Genomic DNA, 12,404 nt, shown 5'->3' on the forward strand with positions numbered 1-12,404 from the left:
GGATTGCTATTATTCTGAGAAGGTCACTACACTCTCCCTTGGTGCAGTATTTTAGCTGCTTGTTTCTTGGGCCTGCATTCACTGTATCTGTTGGTTGTGGTTTATGGCGGGGCATGGGCAAGAGAAGGCGCTTCAACGCACTAGAGGTCTGATTCATTCCTCAATAGCAGGTTGCTCTCTCTGAAAGGACCCCAGCACTTCTTTCAGCACAAATATTAACAGCTCCCCAGGTTTATCTACCAGTGCATCCCGATGAAATCCCCTCTTAGCATCTGCTTTCCACTATAATGCAGTCTCACATCCGGCTTTCATCTTTGCTGGAAAAAGAGACGGGGCTTGGCCACGCGTCCCCTTCATTATACTGATGGGGTCTCTATGCATGTAACGTGCCACGTGTGTCGGCAACGCATTGATTCCAACGGGAATGTGAACCACCTGTATACATTTGTAGATAACTATCTGACTGCTTTCTCTTTTAGCTTATGGTAAAGATGCTCAAAGAACAACTGTCCTGCTCTGCATGTTATACTAGATTAATTACCGATATTTGATTACTTTGATTTTCAAAACACGAAATGATGGCAGGTGCTGTTTTCTTTGTGGTGTGTGAGTAAGAAAGAACTACAGTCATCTTGTAGACCCAACGTGAGTTAAGTATTTACCTTTGTTTGGTCTGGGAAGTTTGGGTTGCTTACCAAAAAATGCTTATGAGAAATTTCTTCTGGCATATGCTGTCTTTTGTCGTCTTGGTCAAAAACTGTGAAGTATTTTAGGGAATGCCAGAGCTGCCACTGTGACTTCACTTACAGTACTTGCCTGTTTGAAAAATTGCCCCAAATTTTATTTTGATCATAGCTTCCCCCAAATAATTGTGAGATCACCAACGCAATGAGTGGCTTATTACCAGGTGAGTCCACGCTCCAAAAGGTTGTGGAAGCGCAAATGAGTTGGCACATGAACTTTATTGTTCTAAGAAATATGATTTAGTGCTCCCAGTTGGGAAATTTGCATTGGCCAACATTCTCTTTCTTGAGATGTGTTTCCCTCCTTATTAAAAACAGTTTTGACTTTTATTTCAAAAATGGCTTCCAATAAAGACCCCAGGACCTCCTAATAAATTCCATATCTTTAGGAATACAACACATTGTAAATTAATTCTGTTCGATTAAACATATGTAAATGTATCTTCTTATGTGAATATCTTGAGAATGTGGCAATCCCTCCTGGAGCCATGCTTGACAGCTCTGTGCTACATCTAGCTATTGTGCTATTTCTTGCCCAGTTTCCTGATCCAAACCCCGGGTAGACTCAGTTTTTCCTCACATGTCTTATTCTCTCGTTGTTGTATGGGATCCATTGTTCCCACTCTATCATGCTTGCAGCTTCTCTACTGTAGCTCAGCACAAACCATTCCTGAAATTATTAAGTTCCCATCTCCTGTTGACCCCTCCTTCCTCTGTGCCTTTATCTATCGTCTTCCCTCTCTCTAATGTAGTTTTTTCTCTGCTCACATTCCCACCCTCCCCTTTTCCTGCAGATTCAAACTTCTGAACCTAAGCACTCTGTGCTTTCCTTTCTATTGACCCCACATTTTTATCACACTTGGAGAAGTGTGGCTCAATGGTTAGAGCGGCGGACCCTGATGCAGAGGTCTAGCCCGGGACCAGGGTTCAATTCCCCGCCTCAGCGGGTCTTGGGCTCAAAAATTCCACGGACCTGATAATTCTTGCCTCGGTGCCTATTCCAATCATGGAGTCCCACTCTGCAACTCTGGGCAATAGCTTGCTTAATCTACACAACGGCCCCCACAACGCTAAGGATGCCTGGCCTCCACCTTGGGGGTGCCCAGGAGTAGATGCCTCACAGGGAAAGCCAGGATGGGTTCCACAGCGGCATTCGTACAAGCGCCTTGAGACCCTTGCGGGTGAGTAGTGCGCTATACAAGTATTAATTTACATTTAAACTAGCTTTAATAACCCGAATACCCACTGCCTTGTCCTCTATGTTATACTCACTTCGACCTCTCTACTAGGTCTGTGTTATGTAAATACCATATACATACATCCTCAAGTATATCTGCAGCTCTTTTCAAATATGCTGATTTAAGATATGCAGTTTACAGTCATCCCCCGGGCTAGCCAACCTGTCCCTCTCGCCCTGTTGTACTCTTTCCTCCTGTGTCTCACCTTGTTTCTGCTTCTTCGATGAGCTTGTCACTCTCCTCTGGAATCAATGCCTTCTCGATATTCATCTTTCTTCCATCTTAGTATGCCCCGGAGAGCATATAACGTATGCTTCCTCCTGTTATAGTTCTTCACTCTGCTTGTTTATAAAAGTCATTAGACTCAATAAAATCCGATAGCCGCAGCTCTGTAGCTATCGGGGACTGTAATTATTGACTTTGGAGTCTGACCTTAAAAAATGTGGTATAATATGCAGATTTTAATGCTTTACATACAAGAATCTACGTGTGCCTTTCAGCAGGCTTAACCAGTGATTGAAATCCCCTTGGGCTGGGGGTGGCGTTTTCAGACCACCCCTTGACTGCCTAGCAAATAAAATACATACATTAGAAACAAAAGACAAGCTTTCTTTCTTATCTGCAAAAAGCATATAACAAATAAACCACTACAAAAAAGACATGCTTCTTTCATCCGTATATATCCGCACATAGGTTGTCCTTTAAATGAAGGGTTAGTAAAATACAACCACCTTTTGTTTGTGCCTCTGCTGTAGCAAAGTGTAAGCATGCTCTTTTTTTCTCTGCTGCACATTAACATTTTACTTTTGAAAAAATAACCTATACAAAAAGAACACAGCATAAGGCTTAATAGCAATATCAAACCTAGTTACTACTTGAAAACAAGTTTCCTCCCACGGTGGGAAGCTTCCAATCCTGTAATTAAGGGCATTTCATTGAATCTTTACTATCCGAAAACAGACCCAGATGCAAGTCACAAGAGCGATAGCGATTTTTAGAGCTATGCCAGTATTCACTTTGAAAGCGCATTGTTTACACATTACAAAAGCATTGGCATAGCCAATAGGTTTCACCTTTGGGACCTTATAAGTGTTTCGTTATCCAGCACAATATCCTGGTGCAACAACATCAAGTGTTGCATGGCTAAACACTTATAAGGTCCCAAAAGCGAGACCTATTGGCTATGCCAATGCTTGTTTTTAAAGGCATTTAGAACATAATATAATCGTTGTACTTATTTGGAAAATGAGAAATCCTTCCGGAATTGGTGGACGTAGTGTCATAAATAGTTTGTGATGATAACCTTCTGTAATCAGAAATGCAGTTGTCAGGTATAACATTGGAGCTTCCAGGCTCAGTTATAGATGAACAAATTACTTGCATGTTATTCATACTAGGTTCTGATATATCTTTAAATTCATCATTATGAATAGTATTGGAGTGTTAGAAATACATTTGTCAATATTTCTGGAACACGCAGATGCAACCGAATTTTCACAATTTGGAATGCTACGAAAATCTTGTTAGAGTTATCAATAGAAACTAACTCATGCCACAAATATCCATCATTCGCCTCCAATAAGTATCTTTTTGAGTATCAATAGGCTCTTTTTGACCAGGTTTAAGCCTAATTACATCACTTTTGTTTCTCAAACCTTCATTAGTTAAGCGTACTGAACCTCTAGCAACTTCATCTACTTTTCATGGATCAGAATATTTAAATTCTCCTTTTTGTACTTTATAAGGTTTTCTCACAATAACCCAATCACCTTTTTCAAAAATGTTGTCTTTTGCTCTGTGAATCTTGTCATGGTAAATTTAAGACATAAGTTGTTTTTCTTGAATTCTCTTTTTAACTTCTAGAATTTCATCATCAATTATAACAAGTTTATTACTTTCATTGATGTTAGCTCTGAATTTGGATGTGAGGTGTGTATTACCTTTTCTGCCTCTCATAAGAAAAAAAGGAGTATAACCATTAACGTTCTTGGTTGTGTTGTTGTAACAAATCACTTTTTATTGTATAAATTCATTTACAGGAAATTTGATTCAAGAGCAGGTTGAACTCCCTCTTTGATGAACCTGTTAATTCATTCAACTTGTCCATTAGATTTGGGCGAATATAATGGTGTTTTTTTCTGTTTAGTTCCATTACTTTGTAAGAATGAAAACGTTTTTTCTGAAGTAAATGGTTTACCATTATGTGTGGTAAACCCTCACTAGCAAAGCATTTCTTTAGAAATGTAATCAGTAAGTCTGTGTCAATCTTATCTAAAAATTCTAAATAAATCCATTTGCTGTAATAATCACTTAAAACAATTAAGAATCTACTATCTCTTTCCAAAAGATTGAATGGACCAGCAAAATCTATCGTAATTGTACTCCAGGATGTTTCTGGAATACTAACTAATTGCATTTCATTTACTCTAGGTTTCCAATGTTTATCAGAATTTAAACAAACGGAACATTTGTCAATAAATAGATTAACAGCTGTGTCTAGTCCTGGCCACCAGTCGTACATTTTCAATAACTTTTTGGTTGAAGAAGAACCTGAGTAGCTTCTGTGAGCTAAATCAACTAAATGTTTCCTTAGTTTAGTTGGTGGTATGATAAGATCTCCACGTAATATTAATCAATTTTCAGTACTCAATTTGTCAGAAAATTTAGGGTATGTTTTAAGTTCAGATGGTAAATTTCTTATTAGTGGCTATTTACTTGTGACATATTCTTTAACTTTAATTAATATTGGGTATTTTAACTCAAATCTATCCATTCTGTTTCAGAATATGTACAATCTGTTTGATTAAAATGTTCAATACTTGCTACTACACAATCAGTGTCTTCCTCAATGTTTGTTTCCAAATCTGTTACTGGTAATCTTGATAAGCAATCTGCTCTAATATGTTCTTTTCCTGAAATATGTTTAATAGTCAAATGTAATTCTTGTAATTTAGCTAACAATCTTACAAGTCTAGAAAATGCATTCTCATTACCTCTTCCACATCCGTCCATCATGGATACTAAAGGCTTATGATCTGTTACTAATTCAAAATGTTTTCCCCATAGATATATTTTAAATTTCTCCACAACTCACGCACAAGCCAATATTTCTCTCTTTATTGTGCTATAATAGAGTTCGGCCTTGTGTAAACAGCTGGAAATAAATGCTACAGTATGTACACGTTCCTTTACTTTTTTAGTAAAAACGACTCCTATACCAACTGATCTTTCATCAACTGTAATAATATTATTGCCTTCTGAATTGCAAGGATTTAAAGTGGGTGCTTCAACAATTGCTTTTTTTATTTCACAAAATGCAAATTCATGTTCATCCTTCCAAATATATTTTTTGCCTCTTCTTAATAAAGCACGCAAGGGTTCTACCTTATCCGCATAATTCTCCATAAAGCGTGAATAATACTCACTAAGACCCAAGAAAGATCTTAGCAAATCTTTATCACCAGGTCTAGGAGAATCAGAAATAGCTTTTACCAAATCTAGTTTTGGTTTTATTCCATCATAAATTAGAACATGTCCTAAATATTCAAAAAAAAATCTTTAGAAACTTGCAATTGCTCTTTGACACTGTCATGCCTCTTTTATTTAAATTATGAAGAAAAGAGTCAAGTATTCTATTATGTTCTTCTACAGTGCTTGCATGTATAAGGATATCATCTTGGAATTTTTTAACTCCCTTAACATCTTTTAATATATGTTCCATCATTTTTTGGAATACGCTAGCTGGAGGAGCACGCCCAAATGGAAGTCAGATAAATCTATATGCACCAAAGGGTGTGACAAGAGTTGTGTAATCTTTGGAATCTTGAGCTAATTGTACTTGATGGTAGGCTGACTTGAGGTCTATCAAAAAAAATATTTAGATCCAGAAGCAGCTGCCAATAATTCCTGTATTTTAGGTAAAGGATGGCAGTCTACCACTATATTTTTAGTTAACGACCTCAAGTCTGATATATGGATATATAGAGCCTGTATGCTGTGTTAAGTTAGCATGAGCTTTTTAGGAGTTTAAACGCCATTTTACCTTTCTGCTGCTTTTGCACACGACACATAAGCTGCTGCTTTAGCTTTGAGCCTAGTAGAATGGTTTCGGTTCATACGAGAATAATATGTTGTTACACTGATATCAACCTTGCTTGGCAAGCTGTGTCTGTACAGTGAGTGATGAAACCTTCAAGGATATCTCAACACAGTAGTTGTTGTGAGCACTGATCTTCGCACGTTCCTAGACATAACATACATGCAGCTGCAGCCATGCTCTGGCTTTAGGCGCGTTTTATATTGCTTTGCACAAGAGCATACACAAACACTTGATGGTGCTTCGCATGCAGAAGAGCTGGTTGCTGATGATGTGATCCCTTACCACTAGGATCTTGAGGTATGGGGCCGCTCTGCTAAAACCCAAAGAGACCTTCTTAGATATAATATAATATACTAGCTAGGGAGGGTGAGAATTAGGTTTTATAAAAACCCTATTAATTTTAGCATAATACTATGCTTGCACCGTTTGTGTTCTATGGACTAGTGACTATGCTGATTACTTTGTTTCTTGTAATATGTTTGCTTGTATTAGCTAAGATACTGTGTTTGAGAACACTGCATTAGTGAATAAACATTTCAAATATGCACGTGTCCTCTTTTACTCCTTGTTCTGGATTGAAATGATTGTATAACGAAAGAGTGTTCATGTGTTCCACGTTACCTGAGGTGTACGAAGTCCATGTTCTGGTTTGTCTAAAGCATTGGGAGTTGGTGATAACCAATGAGACACTGTAGCTAGTCTGGTAGGGGATTTTTGGGTACTAAGGTGAGTTTTGGCACACCCTAATTCACTGAGGTTCCAAGCCTCTATGCACAGTTCTGTCTGAGCATGGAATCCCTGCGACATGGCGCCCAATCGTTGGTGGTCTTATAGCATGATACTTGAGTAGTACATCATTCGGTCCTTAACCCCTTCACTAATGTTTCCAGTTAACAGTGGTGTCGGACAAACCTACCTGTATGCGTATAGGTCCTTTCAAGCTTGAATCTTTCTAAACGATTTCATTGAGTTACTACCCAGTTGTGCTACAAAGTTTCCTTTGTACCTTTTTTCTTTCTGTGTCACTATGGCTGCGGTGGACATTGCGCAACATAGCCGCATAGCGGTACGCAATCATTTGCAGATTTATAATGTCCCCGAAGATGGTATGGCCGTGATCATGGTAGTGAGTGCAGAGGTGGCTTACCCGTATGAGATTTTCTACTCATGGGTGACCTTCCCAGCTATGAATGCAAATACTCGTGTGTTCGACACGTACACTCCCACGGCTGTGCCAGCAGAATATGCACCATATAGGGCACAGGAGATTCCTATTGATACTTGGCAGCATCGAGTTTGGTTTAATGGCATCCTACCCCATACTTTAGCAGCTCCGAGGTTAGGTCCTTTGTCCATTCCAGGCGCAACTTGGCATGTTTTGGCTGGATTTACGCCTCATCCTTTATATGGAGCATGTAACATAGCTGAGTTAAGACGACTACATGTGGTCGCAATTAGCGTGATTAGGTCGTTAGTGCAATACATTACCTGCAAAATCCCGGGCGGGGCCCCGGGTGGTGCGACACTTCCTGCCAGACAGGGCGGAATGAAGCTCAGTCCCATTATGGTCAACGCTGTGATGGGCAAGCGTCCCCAGGAGCAGGATGAATTTCCTTTCTGGCTTGCCGAAAAGTTTGACCAACTGGAAGCAGTATTTCCTAACACGTCTCCTGGCGAAAAACACAGGTTTCTGACAATTAGCTTACCAAAGGACTTAACCCCTGAAATCGGTGACTGTGAGACCTGGGGAAAAACGTTTGCGGCGGTCTACGCGAGGTGTTACGGCACTCCGTCTATGACTGTCCTGCCGACAGTCCTTAAACGTGTTCAAGATGAACACAGACCGGAGGCTGCGGTTGAATTGGGTATGCGTCTTTGTGGCACCTTTGATGTGGTTTCCGATCTCATACTTGCTAATGTCAAGGGAGATGCGGTGAACTTTCCGGTTGCCAATGCTTTGCAGGCGATTCCCGATGCCGAAAACCCCCGGTAGTTGGCGAGGATTATTGTGGCGGCTTATAAAACTGTGGGCCGCAATAGTAGGGGTCTCAAGCCTTTTTTTACTAAAGAGAAAAAACAACCCCAAGGGCAGAAGTCGGAAACCGATGAACAGCCCAAGTCCAAAAAACAGAATTGGCCTAAAAAACAGAAACAGGGAAAGCAACAACAACAACAGAAACAGGAGTCACGTCCGGCGTCTCCATTGCCTGCGCCCACAGAACGTGTTTATGACTTGCGCGATCGCGCGATGATAAAATCACCTGATCGTTTTCAGGTTTCTGATCAACGCTCTCCTCGTTCTTTTCAGGAGTCAGCAGCTTTTTCATCCGGTGGTGGAGGAGGCGGCAGGGGTCGGGCAGCCAGCAAGGACGCGACCAGCCCCGCCCAAAAGACGGCAAAGGCAAGCAGGACAATTCTACACCGAAAAGACCCCAGTTTCAGAAAAAGAAAGTCGCTGCTTTAACAGCACACAGATATGCCACAGATAGTGAGAACCCAGCTTCGGAATCAGACATGTGAAAGAGCTCTCCAACCCCAGCGCAGGAAACAACGACATCACCCCATCGCAAGACCTCTGCAACTCCCTCGCCTCCTACTTCCACAACAAGATCGCGGACATACACAACAGCTTCAACAACCAACCAACGCACACCACGACCGAACAACCACCCCCCACCACCACCCTCCACGCCTGGACTCCGATCAGCACCGAAGACACCATCCGCACGATGAACTCCATCCACTCCGGATCTCCGACCGACCCCTGCCCTCACCACGTCTTCAACAAGGCCGACGCTGTCATCGCACCCCACCTGCGAGACATCATCAACACATCCTTCGACACCGCCACCTTCCCTGAGAGCTGGAAGCACGCCGAACTCAGCGCTCTACTCAAGAAACCCACAGCGGACCCCACCGAACTCAAGAATTACCGCCCCATTTCGCTCCTCCCGTTTCCAGCCAAAGTCATCGAGAAGACAGTCAACAAGCAGCTGGCCGCCTTCCTGGAGACAAATGGATCCCTCGACCCCTCACAGTCTGGCTTCCGAGCCAACCACAGCACCGAGACCGCCCTCATCGCCGCCACCGATGACATCCGAGCCCTGATGGACAACGGAGAAACAGCGTCCCTCATCAACCTAGACTTCTCCGCGGCATTCGACACTGTCTGCCACCGCACCCTAGTACAGCGCCTCAGCAACGTCGGAATCCAGGAGAAGGCTCTGGAATGGATCATCTCCTTCCTCGACGGAAGAACACAGAGAGTCCGCCTACCACCGTACAAGTCAGAGGCCACTGAAGTCATCTGCGGCGTCCCTCAAGGATCCTCACTGAGCCCCACCCTCTTCAACGTCTACATGAGCCCCCTCGCGGCCATCGCACGCCAACACAACCTCAGCATAATCTCCTACGCCGACGACACCCAGCTGATCCTCTCCCTGACCAACGACCCCGCCGCCGCCAGAGCCAACCTGCACGAAGGGATGAAAGAGGTAGCCGAGTGGATGACGACCAGCCGCCTGAAACTGAACTCAGACAAGACGGAGGTCCTCATCCTGGGCTCCTCACCCTCCGCCTGGGACGACTCCTGGTGGCCTCCCGCCCTGGGCACCGCACCCAAACCGACAGACCACGCACGCAACCTGGGCTTCATCCTGGACTCCTCCCTCTCCATGTCCAGGCAAGTCAACAACGTCTCCTTGGCGTGCTTCAATATCCTACGCATGCTACGGAAGATCTTCTGGTGGATCCCCACCGAGACCAGGAAGACCGTCACCCAGGCCCTCGTCACCAGTCGACTGGACTACGGCAACGCCCTCTACGCCGGTACTACCGCCAAGCTCCAGAAAAGACTCCAGCGGATCCAGAACGCCTCAGCCAGACTCATCCTCGACATCCCACGAACCAGCCACATCTCCGGACACCTGAGAGACCTGCACTGGCTCCCCGTCAACAAAAGAATCACCTTCCGGCTCCTCACCCACGCACACAAAGCTCTACACGACCAAGGCCCGAGCTACCTCAACAACCGAATCAACTTCTACGTTCCCAAACGCCACCTCCGATCAGCCAACCACGCCCTCGCCGCCGTCCCCCGCATCCGAAGAGCGACTACAGGAGGAAGGTCCTTCTCCTACCTGGCCGCCAAGACCTGGAACTCCCTCCCGACCGACCTGCGCCTGACCCAAGACCACCTCTCCTTCAGGAAGAAGCTGAAGACCTGGCTGTTCGAGCAGTAGCGGCACCCCCCTCCCCCCAGCGCCTTGAGACCCTACGGGTAAGTAGTGCGCTCTATAAATGTCTTTGATTGATTGATTGATTGACATGGGCTCTGACCTTGCTGGACAGCGCAGCGGAGATTACCATATTGCGAGAGGCCCTGCGTCTACTGCTGAAGGTGACAGCGACTGACCGTTATGTTGTTGTGGAGACAGCTGACACGAGAGGAGCTCCCCCTTTTGTGTTCGCAGCTCCGAGAGGGGAGGAGGTAATCCTCCCTAGTTTCGCGCACACAGTCTCGAAGGAGCATGCGCTGAATTTTGCAGAAGAGTGGGCTAAGGCCCTTGCGCTGGCTCTGTACCGTACTCACTGTGGATGGGATAAATGTTCCCCTCACCATGAGATTCCATTACAGTCCATGCCTCAGCCTCAACCTCAATATCCCTTGAAGCACGAAGCGAAGGCTTCCGTTGAGGAAATCCTTGAACAATTGGAATATCAGGGTGTTTTTGAAACTTGTGTGTCCCCAATGAATAACCCTCTTTTTACTGTAACCAAGCCTGACGGTTCGTATCGTTTGGTATTGGATTACCGGCATTTAAACTCGCATTGCTGTACCTGTGCAGTACAGAATACTCACGGCTCTGCTTTAGTGGATAGTCTTGTGCGTAAGCGGTTTAAAACCACGCTTGACATTTCCAACGGTTTTTATGCCCACCATTTGGATGGTCTTAGTTCTCAATGGACCTCCTTTACTTGCGGCGGTGTCCACAACATTTCAAACGTTTACCGATGGGCTACAAGAATAGTCCTGGAGTGTTTGCTGCCCGCATAGTTTTTCTCTTGGAGAGAGTTGACCCAGATGCTTGTTCATATGTGAATGACATTTATCTCACGGTTGACGAACTGTGGGAGCATCTGTGTCGAGTTGACCGCTTAATTTGTAGCTTTGAAGACTTTGGTTACAAATTCAACTTTGCAAAATCGCACATTGCATAGTACACAGTGTTGTTCCTGGGCTACGAGCTCAACAATGAAGGTCGAGGATTGGCTCCTCACTTCTTGGAAAAATTCGCACAATTGTGCACTCCGACAACTCTGAAAAAATTACAATCTTTGCTGGGCTTTTTGAATTTCGGGAGGACATACATTCCGGAATATGCTCAGCGTATCAAGCCCTTGTATGCTTTGATACAACCGAATTTTACAAAATCGAACTGGCTGCCTGAGCACTCAGCAATCCTGCAGTCTTTGTAGGCTGATCTGCTCGCTTCTAAATACTTATTGACTTGTGATAATCACACCAACCTGGTGATAAGAATCATCCCTGGGACGGTGGGTTTCACATACCTTACTTTTAATGAAGGAGATACAGTACCTATTGCTTACAAGTTGCACTTGTACACTTCGGCTGAAATGCGATTTTCCACTGTGGAAAAAGTTTTGACGGCGGTGCAGATGGCGATTCTAAAGGAACGCGCTCTGTCACAGGGAAAACGCATGTTGGTTGTTACCCGTGTCCTGCTTTGGAAGCAGTTACGAAAGCCAGTGTACCAAATTCTAAAGCTTTGCATCCTCGGTGGATACAATGGGCTGCATCATTGACGTCTCCGGATGTCACGTTCATTTTTTATGCCTCCTTACGGTCGCAGGAGTTTTTGCAATATGAGTTTGTTCATCCTGCTCCTTTGGCTATGTGGCCTTTGGAGGATTTCCATTGCATCATATACACTGAAGGTTCGGCGCAGGTTGCGCATGGTTCTAAACACGCCTACATTTCCGCTTGCGCCATTGTGGTAGGTGCCATGGTGAACGATGAGTTCCAGTCCAGGGTCATGCATACGCAGACTCTAGGGGACTGCACTGCACAATTGGCAGAGCTTCGTGCTTTGATGCTTGCATTGGAGTACGCTGATCCTAGTGTGACTACACTTATCGTAAGTGATTCTTACTACTGTGCCCAGTCTTACAATGAGAACTTGTTCTTTTGGATTCAGAATGATTTTCGTGATTCCAAGGGTAGCACAATAAAACATAAAATGATCTGGGTCCGAGTGGCTGAACTTAAAGAGCAATTGCCACTCGTGTTTGTAATTCATACTC

This window comes from Lissotriton vulgaris, chromosome 4_1 (genome assembly GCF_964263255.1).
Source record: "Lissotriton vulgaris chromosome 4_1, aLisVul1.2, whole genome shotgun sequence".
In the NCBI taxonomy this organism is placed as follows: domain Eukaryota; kingdom Metazoa; phylum Chordata; class Amphibia; order Caudata; family Salamandridae; genus Lissotriton; species Lissotriton vulgaris.